This window comes from Dromiciops gliroides, chromosome 1 (assembly GCF_019393635.1).
Source record: "Dromiciops gliroides isolate mDroGli1 chromosome 1, mDroGli1.pri, whole genome shotgun sequence".
NCBI classification, from domain to species: domain Eukaryota; kingdom Metazoa; phylum Chordata; class Mammalia; order Microbiotheria; family Microbiotheriidae; genus Dromiciops; species Dromiciops gliroides.
The window spans coordinates 531,509,737-531,525,291 of NC_057861.1; the positions used below are offsets into that span (position 1 = coordinate 531,509,737).

The 15,555-nt window shown below is 38.7% G+C and overlaps 1 protein-coding gene and 1 pseudogene across 1 annotated transcript in view; both read right to left on the reverse strand.

Moving 5' to 3' along the window:
• SDK1 (sidekick cell adhesion molecule 1) overlaps positions 1-15,555 on the reverse strand; it is a 1,142,665-nt gene that overhangs the window by 1,065,726 nt on the left and 61,384 nt on the right.
• On the reverse strand, positions 318-1,208 carry LOC122751874 (annotated as a pseudogene).

Genomic DNA, 15,555 nt, shown 5'->3' on the forward strand with positions numbered 1-15,555 from the left:
TTTCTTTTTGGCTGCTTGCAATATTTTCCCCTTGACCTGGGAGTTCTGGAAATTTGGCTATAATATTCCTGGGAGTTTTCATTTTGGGATCTCTTTCAGGAGGTGATCAGTGGATTCTTTTGATTTCTATTTTACCTTCTGCTTCTAGGATATTGGGGCAATTTTCTTTCTTTTTTTTTTTTTTGGAGGGGGCAGGGCTGTATATTTATTTATCTGCAGAGAATGATACATTAATTCACCCCTTCAAAGCACATGGCAGAAGAATCAGATAAATAAAAGCAAGGTAATAGAAGTCCATGATTCAGCCAAACCAAACCTCACTTCTTCTTAGGTTCCTTGCAGGCCACCACATACCTCTGGGCCACATTGAGAGGGGGAGAATAGCCATCTGCATAGAAGGTATCTTCAAACAGTACAGAGTAGTCTTCCTGGGGCCGCTGTGGAGGAGTATGAATCAAAGCCTGGTAAAAGCATGTGATTTGGGGATACAAAGCCAGAACAAGCTGATCTTTTTGGAATAAAGCCTCAGGGTCTGTCTCAGGATTGGCCTTCCATTGTGGTAGTGGGATGATTTTCCTTCAGCTCAAAGTGTATCTCTCTTTTCCTTCCCCATCAATGTCATCCACCTAATATTTGTTGGTGGCATGACAATAACTGACCACTTCTGTCAGAATCCATTGCTCATCCCCATCCACAGCTTTCACTCGAGCAGTCACTTTATCACCTGGTTTGGCTACATAGTCCCCTAAAGCTGGAATGGCCCCACACAGGGGTGGAGGCCTGTCCCCAGGTTTCCCAATCCACATGGGCAATGTCATGGCCAACTGTTGCAACGGAGTCATCAGCACCCCTTGGTGGATGGTTTTTCATGGAAGTTCTGAATCATTGTACAATCCTGTGATTTTGGCTGTAATGTGGCTTTTTTCTAGCAAAGTCTTGATTTAAGCAATCTTATCCAGAGCTCTGGACAGAATATTGCACTCTGCCTCTGCATCTGACTTGGCTGTGGTGTAGAGACCTCAAGGCTTTGTCTGGTAATAGGGACACTGTTTGTTCTCTATCTGCATTCGCTCATGTGTCTTCTGGAAATTGATCAGGTTATGTTCACTTCAGGAACATTATTCCTGAGTTTGCTTGATCAGTTGATGGAGCTCCTTGAATAGTTCAGCTGTTTAGGAGTCTGCCAACACCAAAGCCATGCCTGTGATAAATATGGCTTTCCAAGATGAGCCAAACAAGCCAACTATGATGGATGCACTGAAGACCACAGCTATGGCAACTGCAACACCTCCCCCCACCACCACCCCCCGAATTTTTTATCAGGGAAATTTTCCCTAACAATTTCCTGGAAGATAATGTCTAAGCTCTTTCCTTGATCATGGTTTTCAGGTAGTCCAATAATTTTCAAATTATCTCTCCTGGTTCTATTTTCCAGGTCAGCTGTTTTTCTAAGGAGATATTTCACATTGCCCTCTATTTTTTTTATTCATTTGGATTTGTTTTATTGTGTTTTGATTTCTCATAAAGTCATTAGATTCTATTTGCTCAATCCTAATTTTGGGCAATGATTTTCTTCAGAAAGCTATTGTACCTCCTTTTCCATTTGGCCAATTTGGCTTTTCAAGCTGTTGATTTTATTTTCATGATCCTCCTGCATCACTCTCATTTCTCTTTCCATGTTTTCCTCTACCTTTCTTACTTTATCTTCAAAGTCCTTTTTGAGCACCTCTATGGCCTGGACCAATTCATATTTTTCTTGGAAGCTTTGGATATAGGAGCCCTGACCTTGCTATCCTTTTCTGAGGGTGCGCCTCAATCTTCCTTGTCACTAAAGAAACTTTCTATGTTCCTCACCTTTCTCTGTCTGCTCATCTTGCCTTTCTTTTACTTGACTTTTAGCTCCTTAAAGGGGGGCACTGTTTCCAGGCTGCTCTGTCCCAAGTTTCAGGGGGACCCAGGTTGTATGATTTAAGGAGGGGCAGGTGCTTCGCTCACCTGGCCTATTCCCTGGTCCATAGATAACCCGAGGTGAACTTGCTAATTAACCAGACAGCAAAACTTTGTGTGCTGTGGTTGTTAGCTCCAATGAGCCTGCTCCCCTCCCCCACATGGGCCACCACCACTCAAGCCTACTTCCTGGTTTCCAGCAGGGGTGAAAAACCCAAGTTCTTCCTCAGCTCCAGCAGAGACCCCTGTAATCTCCCCCCTGCCAGCCCTCTCACCATACCATGAGCTTAGTTCCAGATGAAACTGGTGCTGCAGCTGATTCAGAGCCTCTGGGGGTCTCTTTCCCTGGCTTGGCCTGCCTAGGACTGGATCTGTGTCAGAATGACTGTGGGTTTGGACTCCACTCTTGCCCCGGCATAGCTGCCCCCTTCTACTGACCTTCTAAGCTGTCTTTGGCTGGAAAATTATCTTGGCCTGTTCTTTTGTGGGTTTGGCTGCTCCAGGAATTGTCCTATGGTATTATATGGACTTTTTGGAGCCAAGAGAATAATTATTAATAATGGATTTCTTGGGGGAACCCAGAGATCAGGCCTTTCTCCCCACCCCACCCCACTCTAGAAAGTCCAGATCTTGAGGAACTTCAGCAAATCTTGTCTGGAAGAAATCCAAGGGAACAAAAGAAATGGAAATAGATTCTTTTGTCTAGCTCAGTGAACTGATGAGATCAAACCATTCCTAAATACTGGATTTGCCTTTGCCCTTCAGCCAAGGTCTTTTGTATACTCTTTCATGATGTCATCTGTAGAGTTCCTTTTAATTTAGACCACCCTCAAGCCATACCAACCAATGGAATTGAATGATACTAACCAATTAGCTTTGATCAATGTATAATGATCTTCCTTCCTCTATCAAAAGAGAATAAAACCGGGGGGCAGCTAGGTGGCGCAGTGGATAGAGCACCGGCCCTGGAGTCAGGAGTACCTGGGTTCAAATCCGGCCTCAGACACTTAACACTTACTAGCTGTGTGACCCTGGGCAAGTCACTTAACCCCAATTGCCTCACTTAAAAAAAAAAGAGAGAATAAAACCCTTGGCCATGCCAATATCAGTCTCTTTCTCTCTTGGCTCTTGGCTTGCTCTCTTGGCTGGTGCTAGGCAAGCTCTTGGCTTGGCCCTCCCTCTTAAAACAGCATAGGTCCAATGGGCTGAGACCATGCAATGTTACGGAGACATTTGGTCAAGCCTTTATTGATATATTATATTAACAAAATAATAATATGTTCACTGCCAGAACTGGTACAATAGCAATTAATTTTAAAACACAGTAGTAGCCATAATTTTAAAAAACACACTAATATTCCTAGAACATTGTAAGTGCTTAATAAATGCCTGCTGACTAATACAACTTAGTCATGGTTGTATAATTTCCCTCTAACTTTCCCAAATTCTTTTGTGTAATCTTTAGGTCAAAATCTCATATGCATTTAATTTTCCATAATAATGCATTTTATGCATGATCAATTTATTAATAAGAATTGATTATGCATCCTATATTGCCAGAAGCTCTGCTAGGTAGTAGGGATAAAACCAAAAAGTATACATAACCCTTCAAGGAGAGGGCATTCTGTTCAGGGAGAAAATATATCAATATATGTGTATATACTTATGCATATGTGTGTATGTATGTATGTTATTTATTTCTAAATAAATAACATGGTAATTTGGAGGTATTGTGAGGCACTAATAGGGAATTAGAGAAGGCTTCAAATAGAAAATGGAACTTGAGTTGAGATGAAAGCAAAATGCATCCCAGACATGAGGAATAGCCAGTGCAAATGAATGAAGATATGAGAAATAGGGTGTCATCCGTCACATCCAGCAATTTGGCTGGACTAAAGAGTGCATGAAGGGGAGTAACATAGAATAAAACCTGAAAGGTAGGCTGAAGGCAGGTTGTAAAGGGTATAAAGTCCCAAAAGTAGGTGTATATATTTACCATCTGTATGCTGCAACTGCTCTATTTTACCTTAACCTGGACTGGTACCCTTCACACTACACCTGAACCTCAATAACAGATCTTCCAGAATCCACTAATCTTTGGACCTTCGGCCCTAGGGCTCAGCCCAGTTAATTAGTGACTGAATACAAACTAATCCACTTAGGCCAATACATCACTTGATTGTACATGGCTAACCATACTTCATTCAGACATCTACTCACACTGTCCCTTCTTGCCATCTTCCTGTGTATATCCCCTCAGCCCTGTCTTCCATATCCATTTTCTACCTCTTCTCTGTGCACAGTAATCAAATTAATAGTACCATTTCTCCTGAAAAGGTTTAGTCAACTGACTGCCCTTTATATCATAAGTATCAGACACACGGCTCATAGGCTGCATGTGGCCCACAACACTCCTAAGTGAAGCTGGAACCAGATTAAAATATAATGAGAAAATATTTAACAAAATAAATTAAAATACAATAAACCATAAATAATATTGCATTTTAAAACTAAGTCAATATGTGAGCTGCAGGGATCCTTAAAATAATATTGCATTTTAAAATTAAGTCAATATGTGACCTGCAGGGATCTTTATGTATATGTTAGCAGCTCCCATTCCAATTTGAGTTTTGACACCACTGCTATACAACATCTCACCATCTTTCTTATTGTCAGACAAAAAAATTGATAATCATTCCCCTATATATGCTGCTCTCCCCTACTATCATGTAAGCTTCTTGAGGGCAGGACTCTATTTATGTTTTTGTCCACCATGCCTGGCACATAATAAGTACTTAAATACTTGTTAACTGAATGACTTGCATATAATTCATTCATTCTAGAGGGTAAATAGGGAACCACTAAATAGGGAAGTGACATTGTCAGACCTGTGCTTTAGGAATATCATACTGGCAGGTCTATAATGAATGGATTGTGGAAGGGAGTTGGATGAGGCAGGAAGACTAATTAGGAGATTTCCAATAATCCAAGTGGAAGGTGATGAGGGCCTGATGTACAGTGTTGGTTATAAGAAGTATAAAAAGTATTATAGAAGTATGATCAACAAGATTCAGCATCCAACTGGATATCCAGGATGAAGAAGAATGAAAATTCAAAGAACATTGCAAAGTTGCAAACCAAGGTGACTAGATACCCTCAAAAGAAACGATAAGGGTAAGTTAGACAGAGAGCAGATAATGAGTTCTGTCTGAAATACTGACATACTTAGAATACATCTGGTTTGAAGTGTCTGATAGGTTGTTAGAGACTCAGGACTTGAGCTTGGGAAAGATACTACATATATACATATATATGTGTGTGTATATATATATATATATGTATATACACATACATATACATATATATACATATTTAGCATATAGATTAGGGAATCAACAACATAAAGATGATCATTAAAGCCATGGGAGCTCAGAAAGTCACCATATGATTGAGTATACAAATAGAATAAAAGATCCAGGACAAAGCTTTAGGGAACAGGCAGAACTAGGAAATGTTATTTGGAGTACGATCCAACATGACATTTAAGAGTGGTCAGATAATTAGAAGAACCAAGAGAAAGTGGCATTTCAGAAACCCAGAAAAGAGAGAGTATACACGTGGAAAGAATGGTCAACAGTGTCAAATGCTGAAGAGAGGTCAACAAAAATGAGGATTGGGAATAAGTTAACACATTTGGCAATTAAGAGAGCACTGATAATTTTGGAGAGAGCAGTTTCAGTTGACTGATGTCAGAAACCATATTGCAAAGGATTGAGAAGTGAGAGAAGTGAAGCAGAAGGCTTTTTCTAGGAGTTTGGCTGTGAAAAGAAAGATAAAATAAAGGATGAGACAAACACTTTTGGACATGGTTAATATGGGTATTTGTTTTGCTTGACTATGAATATTTGTTCCAGGAGTTGTTTCCCATGGAGAGGTAGGTTAAAGAAAAATTTTAAGTGTTTTTTGAAAAAATACATACTTTTCTAAAGCAACAAAGAAGGGGGATGGAAGTATATAGGACAATAGTTTGAGGTACAATCAAATAAAAAAATTTAGGATGGAAGAAGACCTAAGCATATCTATAAGCAGTTGGAAAGCTAAGGAGGGATTGAAAATTATTGAGGCGGGGAGTGGGGGGAGTGATTGAGGTGGCAATTTGTTGTATGAAACAAGTAGATGGGATCAAGGGAAGAGGTAAAGGGGTTGGTTTTGGCAAGTAGAAGTCATCTTTACCAGACTGATGTAAAGGAAAAGAGGCTAATATCATTGAGATTTGAGGTATAGAGAAGGAGGGAGGAGAGAATTGCTTCTGTGATCCATACTTCTGCTACTGACTTCTATAGATTCCATTCATTAAGTGAGTGTTTACTGAGTACTAATTATATGTGAAGTATTACATTAAGTCCTCCAAGGGAGGCAAAGATGGACTGTAATAATGCATAAAGTTTTTACAAAGAAACATTATGATAGAGTGGGTAAAGGTCCAGACTTGGAGTAAGAAATATCTGGGTTCAAGTTCTGAACTTGGTACATAATAGTTATGTGATCATGGGTCATTTAATTTCTCAATGACTTAGGCAACTCTCTAAGACTATATTAGTTGCACATGAGTTGCCAATGTGCATTAGTGAAAGTTATTTCCACATCAGGAGTTCTCTATGCCAATGAAATCTGGGGTCTAAACCCCATTTTTATAACACTTTACACTTTTTGATTGTCTACCCACATATTTGATTTGATCCTCACAATACCTTTGTGAGCTAGACAGGGCATACATTATCTCCACTTTACACACACAAGAAAACTGATCTGAGTTTCAAAGAGATTAAATAATTTGCCCAAGATTACATAGCTAGTAAAGTGGCAGAGCCACTAAACTAACCAGAACACTTATCTTTTGACCCTGATTCTAATGGTTTCTCCATTACAGCATGTGTTTCATGTTTATTATTGTATAGTGCCTATCCTGAATGAGCTTATGATATAACAGAAGAGGTAACATATATAAAACCTATTATACAAGGAAATATGGATAAGTGTCATAAGAGTAGTAGAAATTACTGTAAGTATTCATAGGAAGGAACTGTTTTCAGCTGGAGTATTCAGAAACGGCCTCCATGCAGGATGCTGGCATTTGAACAGGATATTAAAGGGAAGGAAGATTTTAAGTAGACAAGATGCCCTCTCCATGGGCAGGGGTGGATAAGTCAGATTTCAGAAGGAGGGAATGGCATGAGTAAGGGTACAGGAACAGGAACATGCAAGGCTTGATTGTGAAATAATCACATGCATCTATATCACAAGTTGTCAGGCTGATGTTGAGGAACATAATAACGTCCTACTCACACAAAGCTCAAATCCATGATAATGCTGTTAGAAATGTCTATGTCATTTGGACTTAAGAATTAAGAGCCATTATATGGAACTTATCATCACTCTACTTCTTACAGTGTGACTGATGTGATTTCCTAACAACAACCTATGAGCCAAGGGGTGTAAATATTATTCTTATTTTATGGATTAGAAAAGTGAAGGAAAGAGGTTAAGCAATTTGCTAAAAGTCACATCACTAATAAATATCAAAACCAGGATTCAAATTCAGTCAGTATATTTTCCACAATTCCATATTCCTTCTCTGAGATGGCAGACAGATCTGTTGGTTACAGCATAAGGTATATTTGACATTTGAAGTGAGAATCAACCTATTAGTAAAGATTTAAATGCATCATTCAGTCTTTCTGCTTGCTCTTTTTCCTTCCCCTATGGTGTCACTGCCTTTGCTTGTACCCTTGATTTACTTAAAGGCACTCAATACTGGCTTAGGAGTCCTTATCAATATATTCTTGAATTATTTTTTGGCATTACTTAATTTCTAATGTAAACCTAAGCAATGCAACTCTTTGGCAACTTTTATTCTCTTCCACTGAATAATGTTTTCTATTTTTTTTTCAATATCTCCCCTCCCTCACAGTAGCCTCTTAACAATAATGCTTGTTATCTCTTACTGATCCCAATACTAATTCATTCTGAGGAAGTCAGCTGCATTGTATTGCTTTTCCAGCACTGATAACAGACTTGGTAATTATATCCATACTCTTCCTCCTTGCAACCACTAAGGGTGTATTTATACATGATAAAAGGTACACAACACTGATACTGAGGAATATAATTAAGTCCAACCTACACAAGGTTCTAATCCATGATATTCAGTTTGTAATTAAAAATTAGGGGTAAGTATATGAAACTTACCACTCTACTCCCTACAATGCAACTAAAGTTAAGACTGCTCCCAAATTAAGCTGAAGGGATTCCATGATTTCCAATACCACCAACATGGAGAAACCAAGTATGACAGGTTTGGGTTTTGGGGTTTGGTTTTTTTTGGTGAGACAATTGAGGTTAAGTGACTTGCCCAGGGTCACACAGCTAGTAAGTGTTAAATGTCTGAGGCCAGATTTGAACTCAGGTCCTCCTGGATCCAAGGCCAATGCTCTATCTACTGTACCACCTAGCTGCCCCTAGGTTTTGGGTTTTTAAGGAGTTGAGGGAGAACAGAACTCTTTGTTGTTGGTCTATCATTTCAGTTTTGTCCAACTCTCCATGAGTCCATTCAGGGTTTTCTTGGCAAAGATACTGGAATGATTTGTCATTTTCTTCTTATTTTACAGATGAGAACTGAGGCAAACAGGGTAAAGTGACTTGCCCAGGGTCATACAGCTATTAAGCACCTGGGGCCAGATTTGAACTCATGAAGATGAGTCTTCCTGATTCCAAGCCCAGTGCTCTATCCACTGCACTACATAGCTGCTCCAGCAGGATTCTAAATCTGGTACAGATGTCTGTCCTTGGATAAGTCTTAGTTTCTCAGTGTTATAGTCTATTTATCTATATAATGAAATATTTAGAGTACATTTCTATAGATACCCCCCCCAACTCAAAAAGTAACTTGACTACAATTACAAGTGTAATTCCACAAGGATGCTAACTATAAGGAATGGTGATTCAAGTTTCTTAATGGAGCTAAGCATAGCAAATTTGGAAAACAGAATGCAATCCACTCTTAGGTAACCAAATAAATCTCTTTATTAAGAATACTTTGTGCATTCAAAATACAAACCAATCTGAGGAACAGACTCATAAAAAGTGTGAGCACTCTAACTATACAAACAGAATTTGAAATGCTGAGCAATAAAAATTCAGAATCCAAATCAAGTAGCAAAGTAGTGGGAAAGCTGAGACCAGTCTTAAAGGTTAATGAAACAGTGGAAAGAACAATGGAATGGAAGTCAGGAGGCCTGGGTTATACTGATGACTGCCATCAACCAGTTGGATTGATCTTAGGCAAGTCACTTCATTCTCAAGCCTCAGACTGCACAACTGTAAAGTAAGGAGACTGATCAGAAGTGGTCAAGTTGGTCTAAAGAGATGATTTTCACTTAGGGTGTATAAAAGTTCCTATTTATCTAGTCATTTCCACAACTTTCTGGTTATATGTAGTATATGGAAAACTTTGTCATGAATTTGGAAGCTTTTCATCACATGTATCCTCCAGTTAGCAAACCAGAAGCCACAGAGAATTAAAGTATATACATATACATGCATACATATATACACACACAAATATATATATAATACACATACTATTCCCATTATTCCTACTCATGTACACTACATACCAGTCAAATTGGCCTACTATATGTACCCTGCCTGGAATGCTTTCCTTGCTACCTCCCAAAAAAGGCCTTTCCTGATCCCCTTAATTGTCAGAGCTCCAAACCTTCCCTCATATCTGAAATCATTTGGTATATATATATATATATGTGTGTGTATATATATATATGTGTGTGTATATATATATATGTGTGTATATGTATATATATAGTATATGTGTACATGTATATGTATATGTGTGTGTGTGTGTGTGTGTGTATATATATATATATATATGTATATATATTACATTTAGTTGTCTATGTACATGTTGTTTCTCCCCAGTAGTCTACATAAGCTCTTTAAGGGAAGTAATCATTTTCATTTTTGTCATATCCCAGTGCCTGGTACATAGTAGGTATTTTATAAATGCTTGTTGAATTTTACTTGAAATTGAATTCTCGAGTCACCCAGATATGTTTTAAGAGGCTGTATGGTGTAATTTTAAGAAGCCTAAATTTTGGAACCAAAGGAATTACATTTGAATCCCAATTCTGCTACAACCTGTGTTACCTTGCAGTAGTCACAACTTCTCTATACTTGTTTTCTCATGTGAAAAATTAGGAATTTGGAACAGAAGCTATATAAAGTTCCTTCCAATTTGAAATCTATGAACCTATACTAAGATCCCTTCCAGCTCTAAAATTCTATGGTTTTCAGTCATTCCTTCAGCTTTCTAGTTATATGTAGTGAGTGGAAAACTTTGTCACATTTGGCAGCTTTTAATCACATACATCTTCCAGTTAGCAGGCCAGAAGCCACAGGAAATGAAAGTATATATGTGTGTGTGTGTGTGTGTGTGTGTGTGTATATTATATGTGTATATATACACACATTTGCTTAGGAGCACAGCCAGAGACAAAATCAGACATAATAGCTCTATATAAAGGTACAGACCTCTGTGACCTCATTATTTGATCAGCTCTAGGTAATTAAGACTTTCCCAGAATATGGAATATTTCTTTCCCATTTAATTTGCATATGTTGCCCAGAAGCCTCTGGCTTCCTGGAATTTATATTAGGAATTGCAGATATTACAGCAATAATTTTTAAACCCTATAATTTCTGTTAACCCTTGATCTTAATAGCACTATGCATTGTAAGCTTCATTCAGAATTCTGGTATAAAAAATTACAAACTAGAAGTGAAGGCCATAACATCTTAATTCTTGCAAGGGAACCAATGGAACACTGTGATTAGAAGTCTAGATCAAATTAACTGCATGAAGAAACAGGTTCTACCTATCATTATGCTGACCTTGTAAAGGAATTAGAAGGCTCCACTGGTAAAGAATGCAAGGGACTCCCATAAAAGATGATAGAACCTATCACCCTGGAATACCATAGTTTTTAACACGGATCTATAGTGATTTTTAACTAATTAGACTTCATTTAAACAGACCAAATACTTGACTAATTTAATTTTTAATTTTAACTTTTGAGTGTTTTAATAAATTTTGAAAGGCAAATCACATTAAAAACTTAGAATATTTATTGCCAAAAATAAAACTTCATATCTATTTCTGAAGAAAAGTTATTTGGAAATGACAGTGTTTTATTGGCTTAAGGTCAAAACCTCTAAAAGTATCACTGTCTCCTACAACATATTATGGCATTCCTAACAATTTGTTCCAGCTGCTACCAAATTTAATTGAATTAAGAAATCTAAAGCTTCTTTAGGACCTAAATCCAATAATTCTTTCTAAAATAAATGGCAAGCCATTTGCTTTTATTATAAATGGCAATAAAATCTGTTTTTCCAAATAGATAACAGATTCCATTATCATTCCTTTATAATTACTCTGATGCTTCACTTCGAAAGAAGTATTATGTATTACCAATTTGAATAGACAGAATAATTTTTTAGTTCTTGAATCCTATTGAACCATATCCTTTTTCACCCACAAAATAAGGATTTATATCTGTGCAAGAAATTATGTCAGAGACACAGAAATAATGTGATAATAATTTACAACACTGACATTAAAGAATGGACCCTTACTAGGATTAATTTGTATAACTTCAAAAATGCTTATTAGTAAACCTTGCCTTGTACATTAAACTTTCAACAAAATTGAAAGCTTTAAAACTGCAACTGAACAATAAGGCATTATTTTAATTTTTCTATAAATTACCAAGAAGCCTTCAATTCTAAAAATCCAGGTTATAACTTAACTGAATTCAAGTAAAAATTACAGACTTTTAAATTTGAGGTAATACTTTATATCATGTTTTATTTTAAACCAGAATAAATTAATTATGATCTTTTTTAAAGAAAAAAGGCTCCAAAAAACATCCACATAATGCCATAGGACAATTCCTGGAGCAGCAAAACCCACAGAAGAATGTGCTGAAATCATCTTCCAACCAAGGACAGCTTGGAAGGTCGGAAGGAGGGAGCTGCTGTGCTCAGACAGGAGTGGAGTCGAACCCCACAGTCACCCTGACACAGATCCAGTCCCAGGAAGGCCTCACCAGAGAAAGAGACACCCCCCACCCCCCTGCCCAGAGCCTCTGAATCAGCTGCAGCGCCAGTTTCATCTGGAACTAAGCTCAAAGTCTGGTGAGAGGGCTGAGCCCTTGGAAAGGTGGATACTACAGGGGTCTATGCTGGTGCTGAGGCAGAAATTGGGTTTTCACCCCTGCTGGAAACTAGGAGGTAGGCTTGAGTAGCAGTGGCCCAGGTGGAGGAGCGGCATAGGTTTGTCAGAGCTGACAACCACAACACACAAAGCTGGTTGATTAGCAAGTTGGTCTGGGGTCATCTATGGACCAGGGAACAGGCCAGGTGAGCAAAGAACTTGCTCTTCCTTAAATCATACCACCTGGGACCTTCTGAAGCTTGGGATAGTACAGCCTGGAAACAGTGCCCCACTTTAAGGAGCTAAAAGTCAAGTAAAAGAAAAGCAAGATGAGCAGACAGAGAAAGGTGAGGACCATAGAAAGTTTCTTCAGTAACAAGGAAGATCGAGGAAGATGTCAATGTCAGGGCCCCTATATCTAAAGCTTCCAAGAAAAATATGAATTGGTCTCAGGCCATAGAGGCACTCAAAAAGGACTTTGAAGACAAAGTTAGAGAGGTTGAGGAAAAACTGGAAAGAGAAATGAGAGTGATACGGGAAAGACATGAAAATAAAATCAACAGCTTGCAAAGCCAAATTGGCCAAATGGAAAAGGAGGTACAAAAGCTCTCCGATGAAAATAACTGCCTAAGAATTAGGATTGAACAAATGGAAGCTAGTGACTTTATGAGAAACCAAGACACAATAAAGCAAATCCAAATGAATTAAAAAAAAATAGAGGGCAATGTGAAATATCTTCTTGGAAAAACTGCTGACCTGGAAAATAGGTCCAGGAGAGATAATTTGAAAATTATTGGTCTACCTGAAAACCATGATCAAGGAAAGAGCTTAAACATCATCTTCCAAGAAATTGTTAGGGGAAATTGCCCTGATATTCTAGAAGCAGAAGGTAAAATAGAAATTGAAAGAATCCACTGATCACCTCCTGAAAGAGATCCCAAAAGGAAAACTCCTAGGAATATTATAAGCAAATTCCAGAGCTCTCGGGTCAAGGAGAAGATATTCCAAGCTGCCAAAAGGGAAGAATTCAAGTACTGTGGAGCCCCAGTCAGGATAGCACAAGATCTAGCAGCTTCTATAGTAAAGAACTGGAGGGCATGGAATATGATATTCCAGAGGGCAAAGGAATTAGGATTACAACCAAGAATCACTCAGTAAACTCCCCTCCTTTGAGGTTCAAGTTATTCATCTCTACCACCCAATCAAAATTCTAGTAGCTCTTGTCTACAGGCCTCCTCTTCTTAAATGAGTTCAGTACAAGATTCACAATTTCCTCTCTTCCTATAATAGGGGACTTAAGCATACATTTTGACTCTCCCTCAAATGTCCTGACTTCTCAGGTCCTCAATCAACTCACATCCCATGATTTACTCTTCCATCCCACCTTAGCCACACACAAAGATGGTCATATTTTTTATCTTGATAACACCCACAAATGTACCACCTCCATGTTCAAAATTCTAATATCCCCTTCTCTGACCATAACAGATTAGCTTTCTATTTCTCCCTTCTCTTACCAAATCCTACGCTTTGTCTAAATTGTGATCTCTAATCTCATGGCCTTTCAATTTTCTTCCAAGATATCTTCCCTGCATTAGACATTTTCTCCTCTTTTATCCATCTGGACTCCTTGTCATCTTCTCTTGAATACCTATCCCCCTTATCCTTATGCTGACTGAATGTTGCCAAGCCTCAGTTTTGGATAACCCCCACTACCTTTGCTCCTACACATGCTGCTGAATAAAGATAGAGAAAACCACAACCCTTCTGACTAGGTCCTCTACAAATTTATGTTACATAGCCTCAACTAGGCCCTCACTGCTGACAGGTAATCTTACTTTACCTCCCTCAGAAACTCACTATTCCACTCTCTATAGTGACTCTTCTAAATTACTTTATCCCTCCTCATGCTTCCTATTTTATAGGGGGCGGGGGGAATGAGAACATTCTCCATGAGCATCCTCTTCTCCCCTCTACCTCATCTCATATCACTCATATACCTTCTGCCACTATCTCCAACCTTATACCTGCCTCACATGATGAGATCACCTCACTCCATACTAAGGTTAGCCCCTCTATCTGCTCAAACAATCCCAGTCCATCCTCTCTCCTTCAACAGACTACCCTTTGTCATCACCACTATCACTTATCTTCAATCTCCCTCTGCCAATTGATTCGTTCTTTACTTCCTAAAAACACACCTGCCTCTCCATTCTCAAAAAAACAACTTCACTTGATCTTCCATCCCCACTATCATCCTATTTCTCTACTGTCCTTTGTGGCTCAACTCCTTGAAAAGGTCATCCACAAGAGATGTAGAGCTTATGATAGATGTCAAGTTCACACTCTTAACCCCTGACTTCTAACCTCATCATTCCACCTAAACTGCTCTCTCCAAAGTGACCACTGATCTAGAATTGTCAAATTCAATAGCTTTTTCTAAGTCCTCATTATCCTCAACCTCTCTGCAGTCTCTAACACTGTTAATCAATCTCTCTTCCCAGGATACACTCTTCACTCTAGGTTTTCAAGACTTCATCCTCTCCTAGTTTTCCTCTTACCCATCTGAGCACATTTTCCCAGATTCCTTTGCTAGATCCTCATCCAGATGATACAGTCTAACCACAACTGTCCCAGTTCTGTCCTGGGCCCTCTTCTTTTCTCCTTTTATATTACTTTCCTCTGTTGATCTCATCAGCTCCCATAGATTTAATTACCATTTCTATGCTCATGATTCTCAAATCTACCTATCCTCCCCTGACCTCCCTGTTGACCTCCAATCTGGCATTTACAACTGCCTTTCAGACACCTCAAACTGGATATCAAGTAGACATCTTCCCCAAAGCTCTCCTCCCTTCACCCCCATCCTAATTTCCCTATTACTGTTGAATGCAACACTATCTTCCCAGTCCCTATGTGTCTTCATAGACTCTTCAACATTTCTCATTCCACAGTCATACAATCTGTTGCCAAGACCTGTAAATTTCATCTTTACAATATCTCTCAAATACTCCCTCTTTTCTCCTCTGACAGTGGGTATGCCTGCCTCAAGGCTTTCCACACTCCAATCCATCCATCATTCAGCCACCAGTGATGTTCCTAAAGTGCAACTCCAACCATGTCTACTTAGAAAACTCCAATGGTTCCATATCATCTCCAGGATCAAATACAAAATCCTTTCTTTCAATGGTGTTCAAAGTCCTTTATAACCTAGCCTCTTCCTACCTTTCCAGTCTTCTTACAACTTACTCCCCACCATGTACTCTTCAGTCCTATGACAGTGGTCTTCTTTGCTGTTCCATGAACAAGATTGTCTC